This window comes from Monodon monoceros, unplaced genomic scaffold (genome assembly GCF_005190385.1).
Source record: "Monodon monoceros isolate NGI ecotype Baffin Bay Population unplaced genomic scaffold, NGI_Narwhal_1 Super_Scaffold_21, whole genome shotgun sequence".
Classification (NCBI taxonomy): Eukaryota; Metazoa; Chordata; class Mammalia; order Artiodactyla; family Monodontidae; genus Monodon; species Monodon monoceros.
Window position 1 is genome coordinate 43,085,186 of NW_021703778.1, and position 19,403 is coordinate 43,104,588.

At 48.5% G+C, this 19,403-nt stretch overlaps 1 protein-coding gene and 1 non-coding gene across 3 annotated transcripts in view; both read left to right on the forward strand.

The window, feature by feature from the left end:
• The window catches only part of ST8SIA2 (ST8 alpha-N-acetyl-neuraminide alpha-2,8-sialyltransferase 2), a 57,364-nt gene that overhangs the window by 6,518 nt on the left and 31,443 nt on the right, over positions 1-19,403 (forward strand). The gene's annotated exons all lie outside the window — the stretch shown is intronic.
• Positions 13,983-14,121, forward strand: LOC114905441. Its single transcript, XR_003796266.1, has one exon. It is a non-coding gene; the product is annotated as a small nucleolar RNA U109 (small nucleolar RNA).

A 19,403-nucleotide genomic window follows, 5' to 3' on the forward strand; every position in this document is an offset into this window, starting at 1 on the left:
AAGCGAAAACAAATTCAAGAGGCAGGTGGAAAGATACAGTGAAAGGAGTAAGGCAGGGGCAGGAACATGAATGCCACCAGCGGGGTGGTCAGGTGGCCGCCTCCTGCCAGGGAACAGGGACAGGTCCACCTCTCCAGGAGAAGCCCCAAGGTGAGACGCTTGGGTGCCATCTGCACGCAGGGAAACCGTCCCCTGTGAATGAGTGACTGCTGGTCTGGGGCTTGTCCTTAAGTGTTGGGGTTAGTCACTCTCCTGGGGGGCAGCTGGGCTGGATTTAAATTCTCCCCAGTCTCCTGCAGTTGGTCACTTGGCTAGGAAGCCGCCCAGTGTCCTGACAGGACATGTCTGTCACAGCATTTTCTTAGCTTCAGCTGTCGCAGACTTCGCAGTGGCAAAGGGAACTGCTCCAGGGGTGTCTGTATTCCACACGGCAGGGAGCAGCTCCTCCGGACACTTCTAGCACTTGGAATCCTGATTCGCTGCTCTTGGAAACCCAGCGTCCTGCCTTGCTGTGTGGGTGTGTGTTTGAGTTCTGAAATTGCTCTGTGAGAAGGAAGCTCCTGGCTCTGTCACAGAGTTTCCTCAGCACTTTGCTCTTATTGTTGGAGAAACACGGAGACGCTCAGCTCTGCTTCCTGGTCCCCTTTTAAGGCTCCGGGCTACAATTTCTCCTCCTTCTCTTAGTTGATGCCTGGAGGTTGAAATGACCCTGAGATCAGCATTTCCCAGTGCTGATGGGTGATGATCCAGAAGGAAAAAGGAAAAGAAAAAATAAAAATAAAAAACACAATGTAGCCATGACAATTATGTTAGTTTCAAGTATGCCAACTGTCATTTCCCAAGAACTATCCTTTGAGATGCTGTTCTTTTTTTTTTTTTTCTTTTGGGTATTGATGTCTTTTCTCTCCTGAAAGAGGGTGATGGTAGAGAGTAGTTGTGATCTTTTTCCTAAACTGAGTCCCCAACCCCAATTCTTTGGAAATGTTACCGATCACTGAAATCTGTAGTCTGGGGTCTCCGTTTACCTTGAAGAGTAAACAGAGGGCATCGCTTCTAGAAACAGGGGCTCATTCCTCATACATCTTTCCTCCGTGGAGGCTGACGCCAGCAGACGGTGACAACAGTCATGTTTTTTGGGGTGGGTCTGCTGTGTGCCATATGATAGCCTAAGCACTTTAGCTCTGTTCGCACCTGTAATCTCCCCAACTAATCCTATGAGGTCCATATTGTTATTATCTCCATTTTATAATGAGGAACCTGAGGCACAAAACAGTTAAGTAACTTGGCCAAGGTCACACAGCTAGTCAGTTGCAGAGCTGGGATGGGAACCCAGGTTCCAGGGAATCAGTAGAACTCTCCCAAACGGACGTACGAAATGACATCCAGTGGGGAAAATATGCATGCTCGTGCTTCCAAAGGGTGAAGCTTGGAAAGAGAGAGGTCTGTGGGAGAGAGAAACCCGGAAAGCAGCAACGCTGGAAGAGAGCTCAGGAGACAGGAAACTAGAGGTGAGGCCGTAATGGAATATGGCAGCCCAGAAGATCAACGAGATTTAGGGTCGCCAGATCCACAGCATCTTGTTTTGGAATGGTGCCCCCCACTCCACCTTCCCCCTTTCCCTCCCGTCCAGCCCCCTTTTCGTCCCCACCAGGTCTCATCAGAGTGGTTCTGGAGCACATTTGTTTGACCAACTCATTGGAGTAGACACACACACGTACACACACACTGATGGGAGAGAAAAACAGCACAGGCGATTAAGGCCTGGAGGAATTTGCTTCTGGGGAAAGAGAGAAGGGCTAGTGCAGTCCGCTTCCCGGAACCTGGCAAGGAGGGAAGAAAGTAGGCTGGGAGGGGACAGGCTTCTGCAGGGAGGTTGTACAGGCCCAGGGAGCCCGTTTCCTGGGAGCTGACATTGTGCCAGGAGCTGCACGAGCAGATGAGGAAGTAGGGGCCCAAAGAGGTGCCAAGACTTGCTAAGGACACACAGCCAGTAACAAGGAAATGAGGTGCCAGCCAAGTTTGCCCGACTCCATCACCCACGCTGTTCATAGTGACTCTGTGTCCCCGAATCACTGGGCCGCCTGCCCCTGTCCCCCCTGCCTCCCGTCTCCTGCCTTGGGCCATTTTCTGTACCACAAAGACAGTTTGCAAAGGGAAACTGGAAACATTAGGACTTCAGAAAGGACTCGTGGCATGTCAGGTGAGCCTCCCAAGCACTATGGCGACCACGCCCTTGGGTGCAACGTTTCAGCCAAGGCTGAGGAGGGGCACACACCCTTGAACTCTGTCCAGCGAGGTGTGGGCGCTTGCTGTTTGGTTTCCCATCTCCAATTTCAAGAACAAGAATATTGGCCATGCTCGGAGGAGCGCTACACAGGATTAATTCACACCTTCTTGCTTAGTAAATGCCATTAAATAATGCAGCGGGGAGGCTAAGATACCCGGAGAAAATGAGCTGGTAAATTGATCAGGCGACTTTCGTTTGCTCTTCTCCTGTAAGCAGCAAAGCCCCTCCTACTGCACCTCTGAGGTTCCTAAGTTTGGGATTTAGCTCTAAGCGGACTCTGCCTGATGTCCAAACTATACCCCAGTCCATAGGTTTAGTTCCCAGGAGAGGCAGATAGAAGGGCAAGAGAGAAACCCACAGTGGTGTACAGGTCCTGGACCGGGCAGAGAGCCTCTTAGACTGCAGCATGAGAGAAGCAGCTCCTCGACAAATAGCTCCAGAAGACGGGGACCATCTAGCATTGGGGGTGGAGCCAGCTAAGGCTCTGCAGCCCCTTCCCCAGAGGGTACTGCCGCCAAAGCTCTACCCTCCAGCGTCATTAGGATGACTCCCTTAGGGCTTCTTTGTAAATCTCTCCCAGCTGCCAGCCTGGGGCCTTCCTTTTCTCCGGTCAGTAAGGACTGTCAAGTCTTCTCTATGAGCCAGACTCACTGCTCATGCCTCTGGACACTAGGCCACACCTTTGGAGCCCCTGGGAGCTGCTATGGAAAGACTGAGGCTCTAATCGCTGATGAAACGCTTATTACCTGCGTGACCTCAGGCAGGTGGCTTCACCTCTCTGAGCCTCAGTTTCCTAATCTGTATAATGGAGTTACTAGTATCCAACTCACAGTGTTCTGAGGAGTAAATTATAAATCGTGGGAATGTAAAATGGTGCAGCTGCTGAGAAAAACAGCAGGGTGGTTCCTCAAAAAATTAAAAATAGAATTACCATCCGACCCAGCAATTCCTCTTCTGGGTATATACCCCAAAGAATCAAAAGCAGGGATTTGAACAGATATTTTTATACCCGTGTTTATAGCAGTATTATTTGCAATAGCCAAAAAATGTCCATCAATGGATGAATGGATAAGCAAAATGTGGTATGTATATACAATGGAATGTTACTCAGCCTTAAAAGGGAAAGAAATTCTGACACCTGCTACAACATGGATGAGCCTTGAGGACATTATACTAAGTGAAATAAACCAGACACAGAGAACAGATATTGTATGAGTCCACTTAGATGACTAGAATAGTCAAATTCATGGAGACAGGAAGTAGAGGGGTAGTTGCCAGGAGCTGCGGGAGGGGAGTTGCTGTTCAGTGGGCACACAGAGCTTCAGTGTTGTTTGCAGGATGAGAACTCTGGAGATTGGTTGCACAGCAATGTGAATGTACTTGACACTACTGAACCGTACAGCTGGAAATGGTGAAAATGGTAAATTTTACGTTAGGTGTATTTTACCACAACTAAACACACACATGCACACACACACACACACACGCACACACACACAAATGAAAGCAGCCAGAAGAGTGCCTGGCAGGTGCTCAAGATACATTGATTTATTTGAAGAGCATAGTTGTGGTATTAACAAAGCAACATCAATGTGAGTACTATTTAATTCAAAAAATGATATAGCACAAAAATCATGGTTGGGAGGCAGTAGAGGGAGAAAAAGAGAAAGGGACGTAGACTGGAATTAGAGATATACAAACCATTTCTTTGTTGTGAGCATATCTGGATACACTTGCTGGAGGGGGCCCAAATTCCCAACACCTGGGATTTAGGACCTTGGAAAGTGCAAACATACACTTTTCATGGACTCTCTGTAACTACTCGTTGGCCTGCCTTCCTGTCTAACTTCAGTGGAGGGGTCCATAAGGTCTCTGTCAAAGTCTAAACTGCATGGAAGTCAGGGAGTGGTGGGGGAGGGAAGCAGGGGGGAGAGAGGTGGGAGGCCAAGGGTGCAGATAGCCCAGACCACCCCTCTCCCAGATCTGGGTTCCTAGCTGCGCTTTTCTTACCATCTGCATCAGAGTAGCCATGGTTAGTGTTTTTGGCTCAAGGGAACAGAGAAGGGAGTTCCTGCTGGTCTGGAACCTGCTGAGATACAGCTGACTCTCCCCATTTAGGCTCATGCCAGGCAACTCCCAGAAGACAACTGGAGTGAGCAAGTGCTGTGGTTTCCAGGGTCAGGCAGTCCCAAAACTGGGGGCTGTTACAAACAGTGCCGGCCCCACCCCAGAGTTTCTGATTCAGCAGGTCTGGGGTGGAGCCTGAAAACTGGCATCACTAACAAGTTCCAGGTGACGCTGATATCTCTGGCCCTTTCGAGGACCACACTTGGAGAACCACTGGGCCTTGTCAATCAAAGTGCGGTCCTTGGACCAGCCACATGGGCTTCACCTGGAGTTTTGGTAGAAATGCAAAATCTCAGGCCTCACCCCAGATCCACACCTGATGAAATCTGCATCAGAACAAGACCCCAGGTAATTTGCATACACACTCCCTGCACTGGTGGGAATAATTGGTTTCATGACCTTCTGCAGAGCCCCAGCCCAAGGCAAAGACCTTGGCCCATCAAACCAGGGGAAACTTGTCTGAGGATCCCTGTTGCCCATCAGAGTTGGCCTTGACTCTCAAAAGGATGTCAGAAAAATCAGTCATGGTTATTATTACAGCTGGATGCCTGTGTGCACACCAGGGTTTTTCATACATTATTTCATTATAAAACCCTGGAAAAACCCATTTTATGGATGAGTAAACTGAGACTCAGGTAAAGTAACTGCTTGATAAACACAGAAAAAAGAACTGAATTTTATGAAGGTCTACCTGGCCGTTTCCAGGGTGCCGGGGTTTAGGCCTGTGGATTAACCTTCTTCTCTCCCTTTCACCCTCCCACAAATGAGGCCTGAGGCATTAAGTAAGGCAAGGAGAAATCTTTTTTTTTTTTTAATGCAGTTTATTTTCCATCTCATCCATGAGGCTTTTTTTTTTTAAATCTAGATTTCAGAGTTAACCCTTTCTTTGCAACTTTCTTGGCCAAGAAGTTCTTAAAACTTGTTTTTTGGGTTTATTTTAGCCATGCCGTGCAGCATATGGCATATTAGTTCTCCCACCAGAGATCGAACCCATGCCCCCTGCATTGGGAGCGCAGAGTCTTAACCACTGGACCACCAGGGAAGTCCCAAGGCAAGGAGAAATCTTAACCAAGATTGAATTGATTTATTAAATAAGCTTAAGGAGGCCGCAATGTCTGTACCAGAATAACTTTGACCCAGGGCTGGAGCATGTGATCGAAATTTCCAGAGAAGCTGGTCAGCCAAGTACTCCTTGACTGTGTCATTAAGTCCCCTCATGAGCTTGGCTTGGATGTGATCATTCACACAGCCAATGGCCCCACTTCACAGTTGGCATATGTGGTTATAGTTCCTTAGATTTCTTGGGGTTCCTGAGTGGTTTTGGTGGCCTGCCCAGCCAGCAATCTAATTCCAAACTCCATTCTCAGTTATAAAAAGCAGAGGAATTGATGGGGGAGGCCTCTAGGGGCTATCAAAGGCAAGTAGAGGGGAGCCTTTAAAAACCAATCTGCTACTTCAGATAAAGACAGCCTCTGGGCAGGCTGGAAACCAAGAATTTAATTGTATTTATTTTTGCCATTACTTTCTATTTAGGGCAAGGGATATTGGTATTCTATTTATGGTAGTGATATAAAGGTTCCTTTGATGATTAATTCATTTAAGTTTTTAAGTGAGTCGATTTAAAGAAAACTATTAAGTCAATAAAGTGGGATTAGCAAAACACGTAAAGGTAGACCCCCAAAATGACTGAAGTCGATGCTGTGATGTTGTGGTTGCCTTACTTCTCTCTGTGACCATTATCTGCCCCCTTGGCAGCAAAGCCGCGACAAGTCCTTGTAAAACTTCTATAGAGAGTAAGTGAGTTAATCTTCCAAAACAGTACCTAGTTACAGATACGATTTCTCATTGTATCTGGGAAATTGCCCAGTGCTCAGAAAAAGAATTCTCCAATGAAACAACCTTGTGGATGACTCAAAAGGCAAGGATGATTGAGCCCTGCCACCAACTCCCAGAAACACCACTAGGTGAGACTCCCGTCTTAGAGTCTCCCGGCGCCCTCTATATTTTCCTCCTCACGGTTCATACTTCTTGCATGGTGCCTTTCCTGCCTGGTAGATTGTAGCTTTAGGAGGGCTAGGACCATTTCACATCTGTGCTGCGTTGTACTTTCAGCCCCTTGCACAGTGCCTGGCAGAGGGTAAGTGCTGGTTTGGAGAATAAAGGAAGGAAAGGAGGGAGGGCAGGAAGGAGGGAGTTAGTTCCAGAGAGAAGCTCAGAACAGCTCCTGCCACCTACATTCTGCAATCATTTATATATTCCTTTTCATGGCCAAAGGAGAGAAAATATGATGGTTTATATCAGCTCCCACATGATTGTCTGATTTGAAATCCATTGAGTTCCGTCTTGGTTACAGATGAAATGCACTTTTCCTTTTCCCTGATTCCTTGGAGAAAAGACCAGCCCACTGTTAAAGGTTTCTTAACAGGGTAATTCATGGTGCTATATACAAGCTCCATGGCCTGGTACGCAGAAGCCAGAGGACCAGAGGGATGTGGATGTGGCCAGAATTGGGAATCAGGTATGCTGGCTCCTGGCAGGCTGAGATCATGCTGATAACAAAGAGATTAATAAAGGTCTGCAACCTCCTCCATCCTGTAGTATCAAGGAGGGTTTTTTTAATCAATGCCGGTCTGGCTGGCTTAATGGTACCTAATCTTACCTTTTGAAGCTGGAATATTTGAGAGTTGAGATCAATTGAGATAAAATAAAGCAAACTGTGTTGACTTTTGGGTTTGGGGTCTTCATCAGATTCCCATTGTGTAGTGTTGTTTTTATTTTCTGTCTTGGAAATAGGTGGAGATTAGCCACTGGAGAGGTTGTTCTGCCTGGACCAGGTGATGGTATATTTACTTCTGTTCTTCTTTTTTTCATCTTCCACAAGATGATTCTCCATGAGGGAAAGATCCATTTCTATCCTGTTCATCTCCATATACCCAGGGCAAGTCGCCCAGTAAATGCTCAATGACTATATCTCAAGTACAGCACTTTAGGGTAACCAGCACACCCTCTGCCAGGGGCCAAGTCTGCTGGAAAAGTCAGTCTGTTCCCAATTAGGTGCAGAAACAGCCGCCTTACAAGGCATCCCAGTGCCCCTGGAGAAAAGCCGCAGGAAGGCTTCCTGGTACCTGGTTTCCATGACTGTTACCACGAGTCTTGTGTGGTCATCACAAAGCTGTGTGAGTAAAATGCATCTGACTCGTCACACACAAGGGCTCACAAGCCCTGTGCGAGATGCTGGTGACAGGCAAAGATGAACCCAGCACAGAAAAAGTGCTTGAGGAGTTTGTGGTCTGATGGAGGAGAAACTCTTGAAAGTTTAGGCATTTCTCTGGCCAGAGGATCCATACATTTTAAAATATTTATTTATTTATTTTTGGCTGTGTTGGGTCTTCATTGCTGCACGTGGGCTTTCTCTAGCTGTGGCGAGAGGGGGCCGCTCTTGGCTGCAGTGAGTGGGCTTCTCATTGCGGTGGCTTCTCGTTGCGGAGCACAGGCTCTAGGCAGCACGGGCTTCAGTAGTGGCTTGCGGGCTCTGGAGCACAGGCTCAGCAGTTATGGCGCACGGGCCCAGCCACTCCACGGCATGTGGGATCCTCCCAGACCAGGGATCGAACCCGTGTCCCCTGCATTGGCAGGCGGACTCCCAACCACTGAGCCACCAGGGAAGGACCCCATACATTTTAAAGGATTCTCAAAGGATACCACAAAGCTGAAGAGGAGCTGCTATGAACAGTTGAGACCCTTGAAATGTTTTGAACAGGAATGTGTAGACTGTATGTTGCTGGAAGGGGAAGAAGCTAGGGAGACCACCCAGGTCATCTATAGGAGCAGCATGGAGGGTCTGGGCTGGGGGGCAGGGGCTATAAATGGAAAGGAAGAGAGAGCTAGGGAGTCTTGGTTACAGAGGAGAAATGACAATACTCTGGGATGGTCAGTGATGGCTGAGCCCACTGTGGGTATCGGAATCCAGAGGGAAAGCTGTGCCTTAAGGTCCAATGATGAGTTTGACTTTAAACATGATGATTTTAAGAGGATAGAGTTCATCTATGTAGGAATGAAGACATTTAAAAATCATTGAATCACCAATTATTGGAGTGTAGGTACAAAAGAGGCCAGCCAGCCCATTCCCCTGTATTTTCCAGGTACAGTGATGACACCCCAAGATGGGAAGGGACTTGCCCATGGTCACCTGGATGGTGGGCAACTGTAACCAATACGTAAGCGAATAATATTTAGGAGAGAGGTCAGAGCTGAGATGGAGATCAGAAGCCATTTGGAGGGAGACGGTTGAAGCCATGAGTGTAGCCATCTTTAACGTAGCAGAGACCCCAGGATTAAGCTTCAGTCTTTGCCCTCATTTAGAGAGTTGGAAGGAGGAACCAAGGGAGCAAAGGGCATGGAGAAGGACAAAGAAGTGAGGGGAGAACCGAGAGACCAAAGCTGTGACCAAGGGGGGCAAGCACCCCCAGCGGAAGGGCACATGGGATGAGGATGCTCCAGGGCCACTGGCTGGGGCATCAGCGGGCTCTGGGTGACAGTTGAGAGACCTCTTTCCTTGGTGTGGTGAGGTGATGCGAGATTTCAGAGAGGTCCCTGATAAAAGGGGGCCATGATTACAGTCTGGCCTTGCTAGAGGCTTGCGAGGCAAAGAGAAGCAGGTCAAGAGCAGGACCAGGCAGAAGGAGAATATTTTAAAAATTTAAAAAGTGTATTTGTAAAAATAAGGTAAAGAAGCAATGAGGGGAGAGAAGGAAAGAGGGAGAGGTTATATGAGAAAGTCACAATCTTGAGGAGAAAATGGGACCAATAAACAGAGGTGGGGATGAAGACTCAGAGACCATCTTATGGGGCGTGGAGGGCCCAGAAACAACATGAATTTTACATGAGGGAAGATTGGGATCCATTCACCCATCAGGCTCCTCTTGCTTTGGGACCATGGCTTGTGCAGACCCCTCTGCCTGATGCTCTTCCCACAGCCCTTTCGAGGCTGCCCTCCTTGTATTCTGGGGTTCTGACAAAATGCCACCCCCCCAGACAGCTCTTCCCTGCCTGCTCCCAAGTATACCCTCAGTCTCTAATCACTGCTTCTCCTCGTTTCTTCTTAGCATCACCCAGTGTATGGATGGGCGGTTATGATTCTGTTCCTTTGCTGCAGCGTTTCCTGTACGTGTATGTGTGTGAGTGTTTCTTGTCTCCAAATTTCAATTTTAAGAACCTTCAGACTGGAGACTGTCTCCATCCCCCACTGTGACCCCAGAGCCCAGCCCGGGGCCCATCATGCACGTTAATTAGAACAAAAAGAAGAGAAGGAAGAAGAATTCAGCCATGACCTACTCTCTCTTCTCAGAAAAGTTTAATAGGAACAACAATAAAAATAAAATTTAAAATAGCGTCTGCCAAGCTGTTTATACGTAATCATTATCTCTTTTACTCTTCATGGTTTACTTATTTTAAGAGGTGAGGAAGCTCCGTTTTACATATTCCGCTAGTGAGGGTGGAGTTAGGGATCTCACCAAAGCCCATGTTAATGGCAGTGTTGGATGAAAGAGGCATTTCCACCAAGAAAACAAGAGGCTAGATCCCTTTCTCCCATCCCCTCTGCCAGGGGATGGCTAGGCTCTGTGTATCCTCTCCCTGCTCCCGTCCACAGCATCACCTGGTTCTGAATGTGCCCATGCAAAGCATGTGCAGGTGTTCTACTATCCAGAAAAAAAAAGGGTTAAACTTCCTGTCCACCTGTCAGTCGGGAGGTAGAGAATTCTCTTTGCCTCTTGATTATTCTAAACCTCAAGGAGGGGCCGGGGTGTCCCCCTTCACCCTAGCCTTCTCCCCTGGCACTTTCTACAGGAATGTGATGGCAGGAGAAATGGAAAGAGGGTGAGGCTCTGAAGCAGCCCCCAGATGCAGAGCCCTTAGTGACAACTTGAGCCACTGTCCCCTGGGCACCATCCAGGGCCACCAGCCCAGACCTTGGAGGTAGGCAGGCCTGTGACTGTGATGCCGCTTCAGGGCCCAGCCCACCCCGGACGTCTGGAATGATGCTTAGGGCAAGAGGAAAATCAAAGGAGGGGGGGCTTCCTGTTAACCCATCTTCGTTCCTCTCCTTTGTGCTTCTTTAGAACAGGAACCAGGTTCCCAGCCTTCTGCACAGCCTGAACTTCCTGTCCGAAGCTGCTGGAAATATTCAAAGTGTTAAGGTCAAAGTCTCCTAGAATGAGGGGTGGGAATCAAGAGGTATGGAACAACCCCGGGTCACTTGTACACTCCGCTTGTCCTGACATGGCTTCACGCCTCCTCCTCTCAGCTGTGGCAGCTGGAGTTGCGGGCATGTCTGGAGTCAGGTGTAGAGTCCCAGGTACGATGCCCGTCTGGCCCTGCTCTCTGGCTTCTCTTCTGGGTTTGCTCCCGTTACAGCATGCCCCAGTTCTGACTGAGCTCAGACTTTCACCACCCCTCCACCCCAACCTCTTGCACCAAGTTCCTGATTTGGAGATAATCCGTCAGGCAGAGCCAGGTTCAAATCCTGCCCCAGCTCCCTCTTCCCTGTAAACCCTTGGATATGATGCTTAAGATCCCTAAACAAAATGGGGGTCATAAAAACGCCCACCTCTTAGGGCTGCGTTAGGGACAAAAGGAGAAAATCCACAGTGAGGGTTTGGTCCGTGTCTACCCCGTGGTAAGTGCCTAGTCAGTCAGTGTTAACTCTGGTGATGGTCGCTTCTCCACTATCCATCTGAGCAGATGCCTTCTCAAGTCCCCATTCAGACACCCGATTCTAGCATCAACCTGGACACAGCCTTGGGTGCCAGCATCCTCCCTATGCCCATCCGCATCCCACCCCCCACCTGCTACCAGCTGCAGTGATGTGTGTTGGCTGATGTCACTTTCCGTGCCCTGAAGCAACAGGGCTGGAGTTCATTTTTCTCCACCCTGAGCACTGTCTCGGGGCTTTTCTCAAAGGCAATCAGAAAGCAGCTCACAAGGGGGACCCAAAGGGCAGAACCACCCCCCCAATTCCTCCCCAGAGCCTTGGACTCCCACAGAGCATGCGCTGGGGAGTGGGGATGGAGACCACAGCTCACACCTAAGGCGTTAGGGCTGAGTATCCCTCCAGAGCCAGGGCTGGCTTTCCATTACTAGTCTATCAGTTAGTGATTCAATCAGCAAGTCCAAGAAAGCAGCCTCGCGCCACATCATAGGGAGAATGGAGCTCCCAAATTTTCTTTTCCAGAACTTTTTTCTTCTGAATATTGTGTGTGGGGTGGGGACGATGGTGCCTCTGGGTGTTCCTCTTCTGCTCTGGTTGATTTTATCAATAAGCATCTTGTCAGTTGTCATTGAAAGGGAGCAAGGAACTAGTACTCCCTGCCACTTCCTATACACCCTCAGTTCCCGTAGCCTTGCTGTACCTGGCATAAGCGGGGCTTCTGAGTCAGGGAAGGTCATGGAGAAGGTGACATGAGCTGAGTTTTGCTACCTGAGTAGGAGTGGGTCTAGGGATCTCAAACTCAAATGCCTTCAAGGTCTAGGCAGGTCACATAAATAAGTGAAACAGTACAGTGTAAGACAGTAAGGAGTGATGTGGACTGTGGGAAAATATAGTTTATACCCCGCCCCCAACGTGAGGCACAGCTGCTTCTCATCTCCACCAGTTACTATGGTTCAGGGTTCTGATTGTTCAAAAGAAGCCAAAACTTAAGATATTTTATAATGACTAATCCCTTGGGTTTTTACAATTGGCCTCTTAATCCTAAAAGATTTAACACTGTGAAAGCTCCCCAGGCCAGATATGACCTGGGGCTGGCAAGTCATAAACTCTGAATTAAGTAAATGGAAAACAGAATAAAGGGTTCTGGAGAGAGAGGATAATGTTCAAAGGCACAATCTTATGATCTGACTCACACGTTCCGGAAACTGCCCATTGCTTGGTGGAGTTAGCAGGTGGATGTGTGAGAAAGTGAAGATGAGGACAGACTCAGAGTCTTCTGTGCTATGCTAAGGAACCCGAACTTTATTTTGAAAGCAATGGGGCTCAGAGAGGGAACCCAGAAAAGCTTCAAGGAGGAAGCGCCATGCTGCACTTTGCATTTTGGAAATCCAGGTCCCACGTAGGAGCGTTTGGCAAAGGATGACTCTCTGCAGACAGGGGGGTAAGACAGAAACCATGGCGGGGAACCTGAGGGAAGGCATGAGGGCATGGTACCTGCTGTCCTCAGGTGGGAGAGTCTGAAGGCTGGGTGATCTTGGAGGGGAAACCTGGTGAGAGAGGATGGGGAGTGTCCACAGCACCCTGATTCTGCATGACTGGGTGGGTGCCATTCCCTGAGGGAAACCTGGGGGAGAGCAGGTTGGAGGTGTGAGTGCCGGTCAGGTCTGAGGTCTGTGTGGCGGTGACTAGTCTGTTCTGTGATTCTGGAACCTGGAAGTGCATCAGGACTTGTGGGCATGTAGATGAACAATGGGAGCCGGGGCTTCTCAAGGGCTAAGGGTGGGCTCTGAGCAACCCTGACATCTAGGGGAAGGGCCTAGGAGGAAGGTCTGGGAGGGAGCAGCAGAGAAGAGTTTCAAGGAAAACCTGGAGGAGTGTTGACACTTGATGAAGGAGGAGGGAATCTAGGACCTAAGGGACATTTCAGGGTCTCGTTCAGGAGAACTGATGTGTCGCCAACACACTCAGGGACCAGGCCACACCCTGTGGGTCCCACTGGGGCTCCATCCAGCACAGCCCCGTGACTGGTGGATGGACCACACCCAGGTCTTGGCAACATGACTGTCAGATGTGCCTCTCGTGCTAGTTAGCTGAGCACTTCTTTGCTGAAGAAAAGAAAATGCACTAATTTAATCTCGGGCAGATCTCCCCACTGGACGGCTGCAGAGCCATCCGACAGAGCAGCAGCAGCGGTGAGAATCACAGTTCTGCCACAGATAACACATTCCATTTTCTTCCATCCACCGCTCCTTATTTCTCCCTAATGGACCATGCTGTTGGAAGGCAGCTTCCCTGAGGACAGCTGATCCGAGGGGGCTCGGCAGAGTCCACACGCAGCAGTGGTTTCTTCTGACCCCGAAGGCAGCAGCCATCACCTTCAATAACAACACTGCAACTGACATTCACGTCTGCCCGGAGCTTCTTGCTTTAATCCCACCACAGGACCCCGCTTTGCAGAGAAGGGCCTCAAGACCTCGAGAGGCCAAGGGCTGCAAAGCTAGAGCACGTTGGGAACCAGAACTCCAGCACCCTTACTGACGGTCCCGCCGTGCTCCTTCCAGGTGACAGCGACGTTCCCTGAGTGGTGTTGGCTGTCGGGGGAGCCGCATTTATCCAGGTCCCGCAGAGTAGGGAAGGGGACAAGACATATCAAACACCCAGAAGAAAAGTGACTTGAAAGTCGTCCCCAACCCAGGTGCCCTCCAGGGGTTTTCTCAGGAAAAGACTGCAGCTGTGTTAATAGGGACACGGCCTCTCTGAATGCAGGTCTGTCAAGAAGTGAACAAAGGGGAGGGAAGAAAGGCCAGCTTAAGGCAGAGAGCTTTCAAGTCCCAGCGAGGCGGGTTCAAGAGCAGAGCACGGCACGTCGGACAGACGTTCTGCTTCTCTTTAAAGAGCACGGATTTATCCACACTGTGTGACATGAATGAAATGAGAAGTTTTCAGGGCTGCCAACCTCTTCGTTAAGGTTTTGCAGTGGTATATTTCTAATACAATAAAAAAGCGGAAAACGACAGGCAAGGCTAACAGTGTGTCTGCAGCAGGAGCCCGCAGCAACTCTCAATAGTGGACACTAAGTGACAGGCCAGTGGAAGTGCTATGGTTTGAATGTTTGTGTCCTCCACCCCGCAAATTCACGTGTTGGAATCCTAATGCCCAATGTGATGGTATTTGGAGATGGGGCCTTTGGGGGTGATTAGGTCATGAGGGTGGAGGCCTCATGAATGGGGTTAGCGCCCTTATAGAAGAGGCTTCAGAGGGACCCCTCACCCCTTCTGCCATGTGAGGATAAAAGACGTCTGTGACTTAGAAGAGGGCCCTCATCTGGCCATGCTGGCACCCTGACCTCAGACTTCCAGCCTCCAGAACTGTGAGCAATCAATTGGTGTTGTTTATAAGCCCCCCAGACTACAGTATTATCTTCTAGCTGCCCAAATGGACTAAAATAGGATTGAATGAATTTTCATATAAAACTCTTCCTAAGCATAGTTTTTAATGGCTAGATCACATTTTGTCCTTATTGGTGTGGTGCCAGTGGAGAATCTGACTTGATTTTTCCAATTAGCTCACCAAGTGTCTCACAACTACTTATTGAGTAACCTTTGCTTCCTCTTAAGTCTCTGGCATCTCTTTGACTGTGTATTAAATTCTTACATGCAGCAGGTGAAGGGCAGGGTGCAGGAGCCAGTGTTCTGCAGGCACACGTGCTTTGACTACATGCAAACTGAATCCCTGCTCTGACAGTTTATTTGCTGGGGGTGACCCTGGGCAAATCACTTAAACATTTTGAGCCTGCATGTCCTATTTCTAAAACCAAAATATGAAAATTAACATGCCACTGGTACAGTGCCTGGCACAGGGTGGAGCTCAAGCAAATGAAGTTATTAATACTTTTCACTGTTCTCTTGGAATCCACATCCCCTTCCTAAGGATGTGTTTTGTTAACATGTACGTCTGGGACTGGGATTGTCACCTGGAATAGTGAAGCCATCGCTCTTGGGGAGTAAATTTTGGTGGGGGGGGGGGCAGGAAGATGTTGACAAAAATATTCAACCATATTTTTTATCTGAAAATTTTATAAAACTAATACTTTGTAAGAAAAATATTTTCTATATTTTGATAGAAAGTAATGCTGGACAAAATCTTGTTGGGTGTGAATATAGAGAAAAATTGAGATTTTTTCATTGGGGGGCACCCTCTGTTAGGGGAACAGAAAGAATCAAGGAGGGATTTTATGTCGTTATTAATGGAACCTTAAAGTGTTGAGAGGAGTGTGATTTAAAATAATGGATTTTCAGAGCCAGAAGGAATCTTAAAGATGCCCTGAGGACTCTAACCCTTCTCTTCACTTGGGATCGTTTATCATGACTCTTCCCAGTAGCTTATTTCCTCCAGAGGGAGAAGGTTTGTCCAGGGCCACCCTGTGGCCAGAACCAGGAAGTCCCGACTTTACTTATCCAGGAAGGAGGACGTGCCACCAAAGGTTGACAGAGTTCAAATAAGATGGGGACAGACATGCCCATCACAAGGTGTTCATACAAGAGTGCTTTTGATAGAGTGTTGGGGACATGAACCAGAATGGAGTGGTAGGGGGAGAGGGTGGAGCAAGGAATCACAGACAGTGTAGAAGTTTGCAAAGTGCTGGCAAGAGACAGAGAAGTAGCTGAGGGGTGTATGAAAGAAAAGTTGGGTCGTTTATTGAAGATGGGAAAAGCAAACATATATATAAATGCTAGTGGGGATGAGCCAGCAACATGGCAGAGTCATAAGGCTCTGAGCCAGCCTGCTGGGTTCAAATCCTGACATCCCTTCTTAGTAGTTGTGTGGCCCCGGGCAGGATTTTCCCCTTCTCTGTGCCTCTGTTTCCTCTCAGGTAGAAGTGGATCATCATTTCTACATTCTTGGGCTACTGTCAGGCTTAAATGAAGTAATATAAAATTTGTAGGACAGAGTCTGACATATACAAGGTCCAAGATAAAGACCAGAATTATTACGCAGCTGAAATGAAGCTTTAACTATATGGGGAAGAGAGAAGAAGTAGTTGATGGAATAAGAATCGCCAAAGGCAGGAAGGGAATGCAATTCCGAACACAGGTGGAGGTACTGGGTTTGGATAAGAGGACAGCTGGCTTCTTGTAACAAAGGACGGGAGGAGGCAGATTCCTTCTATTTGTAAATATCCACTGACTTCTGATGATGTCCAGGCACTAGGGGTGCAGCCATCAACAAGGTAGACACAGCGCTCCCATCATGGAACTTACACTCCCGTGGCAGAGGCAGACCGTACACAAGATACATGATATGGTGATGAGAAGACAGAAGGGGATGGGAGTGGGAAGGGCCACAGTGGGGGGAGTAGGACAGCAGATGCTATGTTAAATGGGATGGTGAGGGAAGGCCACTCTGAGAAGGTCCGATATGAGCCAAGATTTGAAAAAGGGGGAAAGGGAGGAGTGAGCCATGGGGTATCTGTTGGAAAAATGTTCCAGGGAGAGGGAACAGCCAGTGCGAAGGCCCTGTATCTGGAGCACTCCTGGCAGGTGTGGGTAGGTGGGCAGTGGAGGTGGGAGTGAGGCTGGGGTTTCCCTTCTTCCTCCCCGAGACGTGCTTCCGGCGGGGGCTGAATCCTCTTCTCTACAGCGAAGGGATGGCTTCAGCTTTTTTGACTCATCTATTCATTCAGCAGTCCTCTTTGGAGCACACTGGATGTGCAGGAGATATGTGACCTCCATGGTAATGCAGAGATGATCAGGACCCTGTCCTAGGCTTGGCCCCAGTCTAGGGGCTGGTGGTGAAGCCACGCGCTAGGTGAAGCTGCAGTGGTAGCTGAGTGTAGGGAGAACCTTGCTGCAGGTGTGACCAGGACACCGAGGCAGGTCAAGGGACGCTAGTTCACTGTAAAGAAGGGTCTTCAGAAGGGGGGTGGGAGGGACTCAGAAAAGGCTCTATAGCCATGAACTACTTACTGGAGAAGTCTTCTCTACTGACAGCTTTCACCAGCTCCAGTCCAACCAACTGCATAGGTATGTATCGCCTCTGAGTTTTAACTGCGTTGGATTCTGGGGTTTTGAGTGGTCTGGATTTGGAATGCAGCATTCTCTTAGAAGTCTTTGTATTATAAAGTCTGTCTCCTTTATAAAATGAGTGTAGATTGGAGGAGGACCAGTACCACATGAGTTGGTCATCCCAGTTCATGTATCATTTCTGGCTGGTGCCTCGGTTTACTGCGAAAGTGTTTGGTCTGGATGATAAATTATATGGTCTCTCTCCTCGTTGTTGGTCATGATGAGAAAGAGAAAAGATCAGGAATAAGTGTTATGGGAAATGCTTGGCATCCAAGTGGCTTGTTTACTTTTCTGATGTGCAGATGACTAGGGGAAGAGACTGGGGAAATTGGCTGGAATCAAAGCCCTCCGTTCTCAAGAATATTTTCTGAGGTCGAGCAGAGGGAAGAGCCAAGAGTGAGCTGGTACCTTTTTGAACACAGATGGAAGTTGATTAACAAACAAAAGTTTGGGCTTCCCTGGTGGCGCAGTGGTTGAGAGTCCGCCTGCCGATGCAGGGGACACAGGTTCGTGCCCCGGTCCGGGAAGATCCCACATGCCGCGGAGCGGCTGGGCCCGTGAGCCATGGCCGCTGAGCCTGCGCGTCCGGAGCCTGTGCTCCGCAACGGGAGAGGCCACAGCAGTGAGAGGCCCGCGTACCGCAAAAAACAAACAAACAAACAAAACCAGTTTGCTGAAATTGCAGCCAGCAGATACATCAGACCAAGCTAATATTTAACGTTAAGGAAGAGGGGGATGGCAGAAGAAGGAGCTGAGCATTCAGTGAGGTGGGCATAAGAAGACAGAAGCCCATGAGCTTGCTGCTGTAACCCTCCTGTTAGCGCCTACAACACCCACATAAGCCAGAGGTCTCAGCTGTCATGGAAACACCATTGTCAAGGCTGAAACCTACACTGGTCTCTTTGGAGCTCTATGCCCGGCAGCGTTTCAGTGTCTGTGAAGTCCAAGAGCTCCAGTGCCATCACGAGACTTGCTGAATAGGAAAAGGCATCTCAAAGACTGTCGAGCACATCAGTGAAGGTGTGAGACCTGGCCTGAAGAGCTGGAAGCTGAGTGGGTGGACCTGGAGGAGGGTAACAAACTGGTGTCAGACACGGGTGGCACTGGGAATGAACCTAAATTTGGTGCGAACATCATACCAGAAGTGTCGTTTGCTGCCTGTAAAGCCGAAGCTGCTGAGAGGGGCCCCTGTACCGTCACACTGAGTCCTGGCTAGCAGTGCGGAAGTGACTGGCCAGTTCCAGCTTTCACTGTGATCCAGGGTAGTTCTCACGCTGCTAACGAGCCGACAATACAGGAGTTTGTGATCCTCACTGTTGGAGCTGTGACTTCAGGAAAGCCGTGCTCAGGGCAGCAGAAGCCTACCTCAACCAGAAGGATGTCATCAGAAATGTGTCAGAGATGCTTTGTGGAGGGGCAAAGGGGAGAAGGAATTAGCAAAGCACGACTCACAGGTCAAAGCCGGGCAGCTACCTGATATTATGTGGCTCTCCAGCCGAGATGATTATACAGTTTTAAAGGGTTGCAAAAAAATCTAAATAAGTATAACATTAATACCAAGTGCTTTATGATATGTCATGCACTGTTTTAACCTCTGCACTCATTAGCTCACTTAATCTTTATAAAAACTCCATGAAGTAGATACTATCACTCATGTTTTTAGATGAGGAAACAAATGGAAGCTTCTAGATCGGTTAGCAGTAGTCAGAGATCACACAGCTAATGATCAGTTCAGCTGGAATGCAGACACTGGGAGTCTTATCTCAGAGCTTGTGCTCTTAACTTGCTTCCCCGTATGACAAGTTCTCCAACACTCTTAGGGTGTATAGAGTATAAGTCCAAAAGGGAGATTCAGGCGACACAATCCGGTGAGTTCACCAGAGGGAAGGTAACAGTGTTTCAGAGAAGCAAGGGAAGGCTCTATAGAGGAATGAGGCCACCTTTCTACCATGATGACAGGAACACTAACTTTGAACCTCAGTTAACTAAAGTCTCATCCTCCCCAAAAAATTACATTCTTCTTATTAATAGACCTGTTACCCAAAATAATGTACTCAATCATCATTATTATATTTTTAATTTCATCAATAAGAACTTTGTCGAAATTTGTTTTCTCTTTTGTTGTTTAAGTGTCTTCATCTGCCTAAGATCTTCACTTATTCCTCTTGGCCCCACAAAGCCTAAAATATTTGCTGTCTGGCCCTTTAAGGAAAAG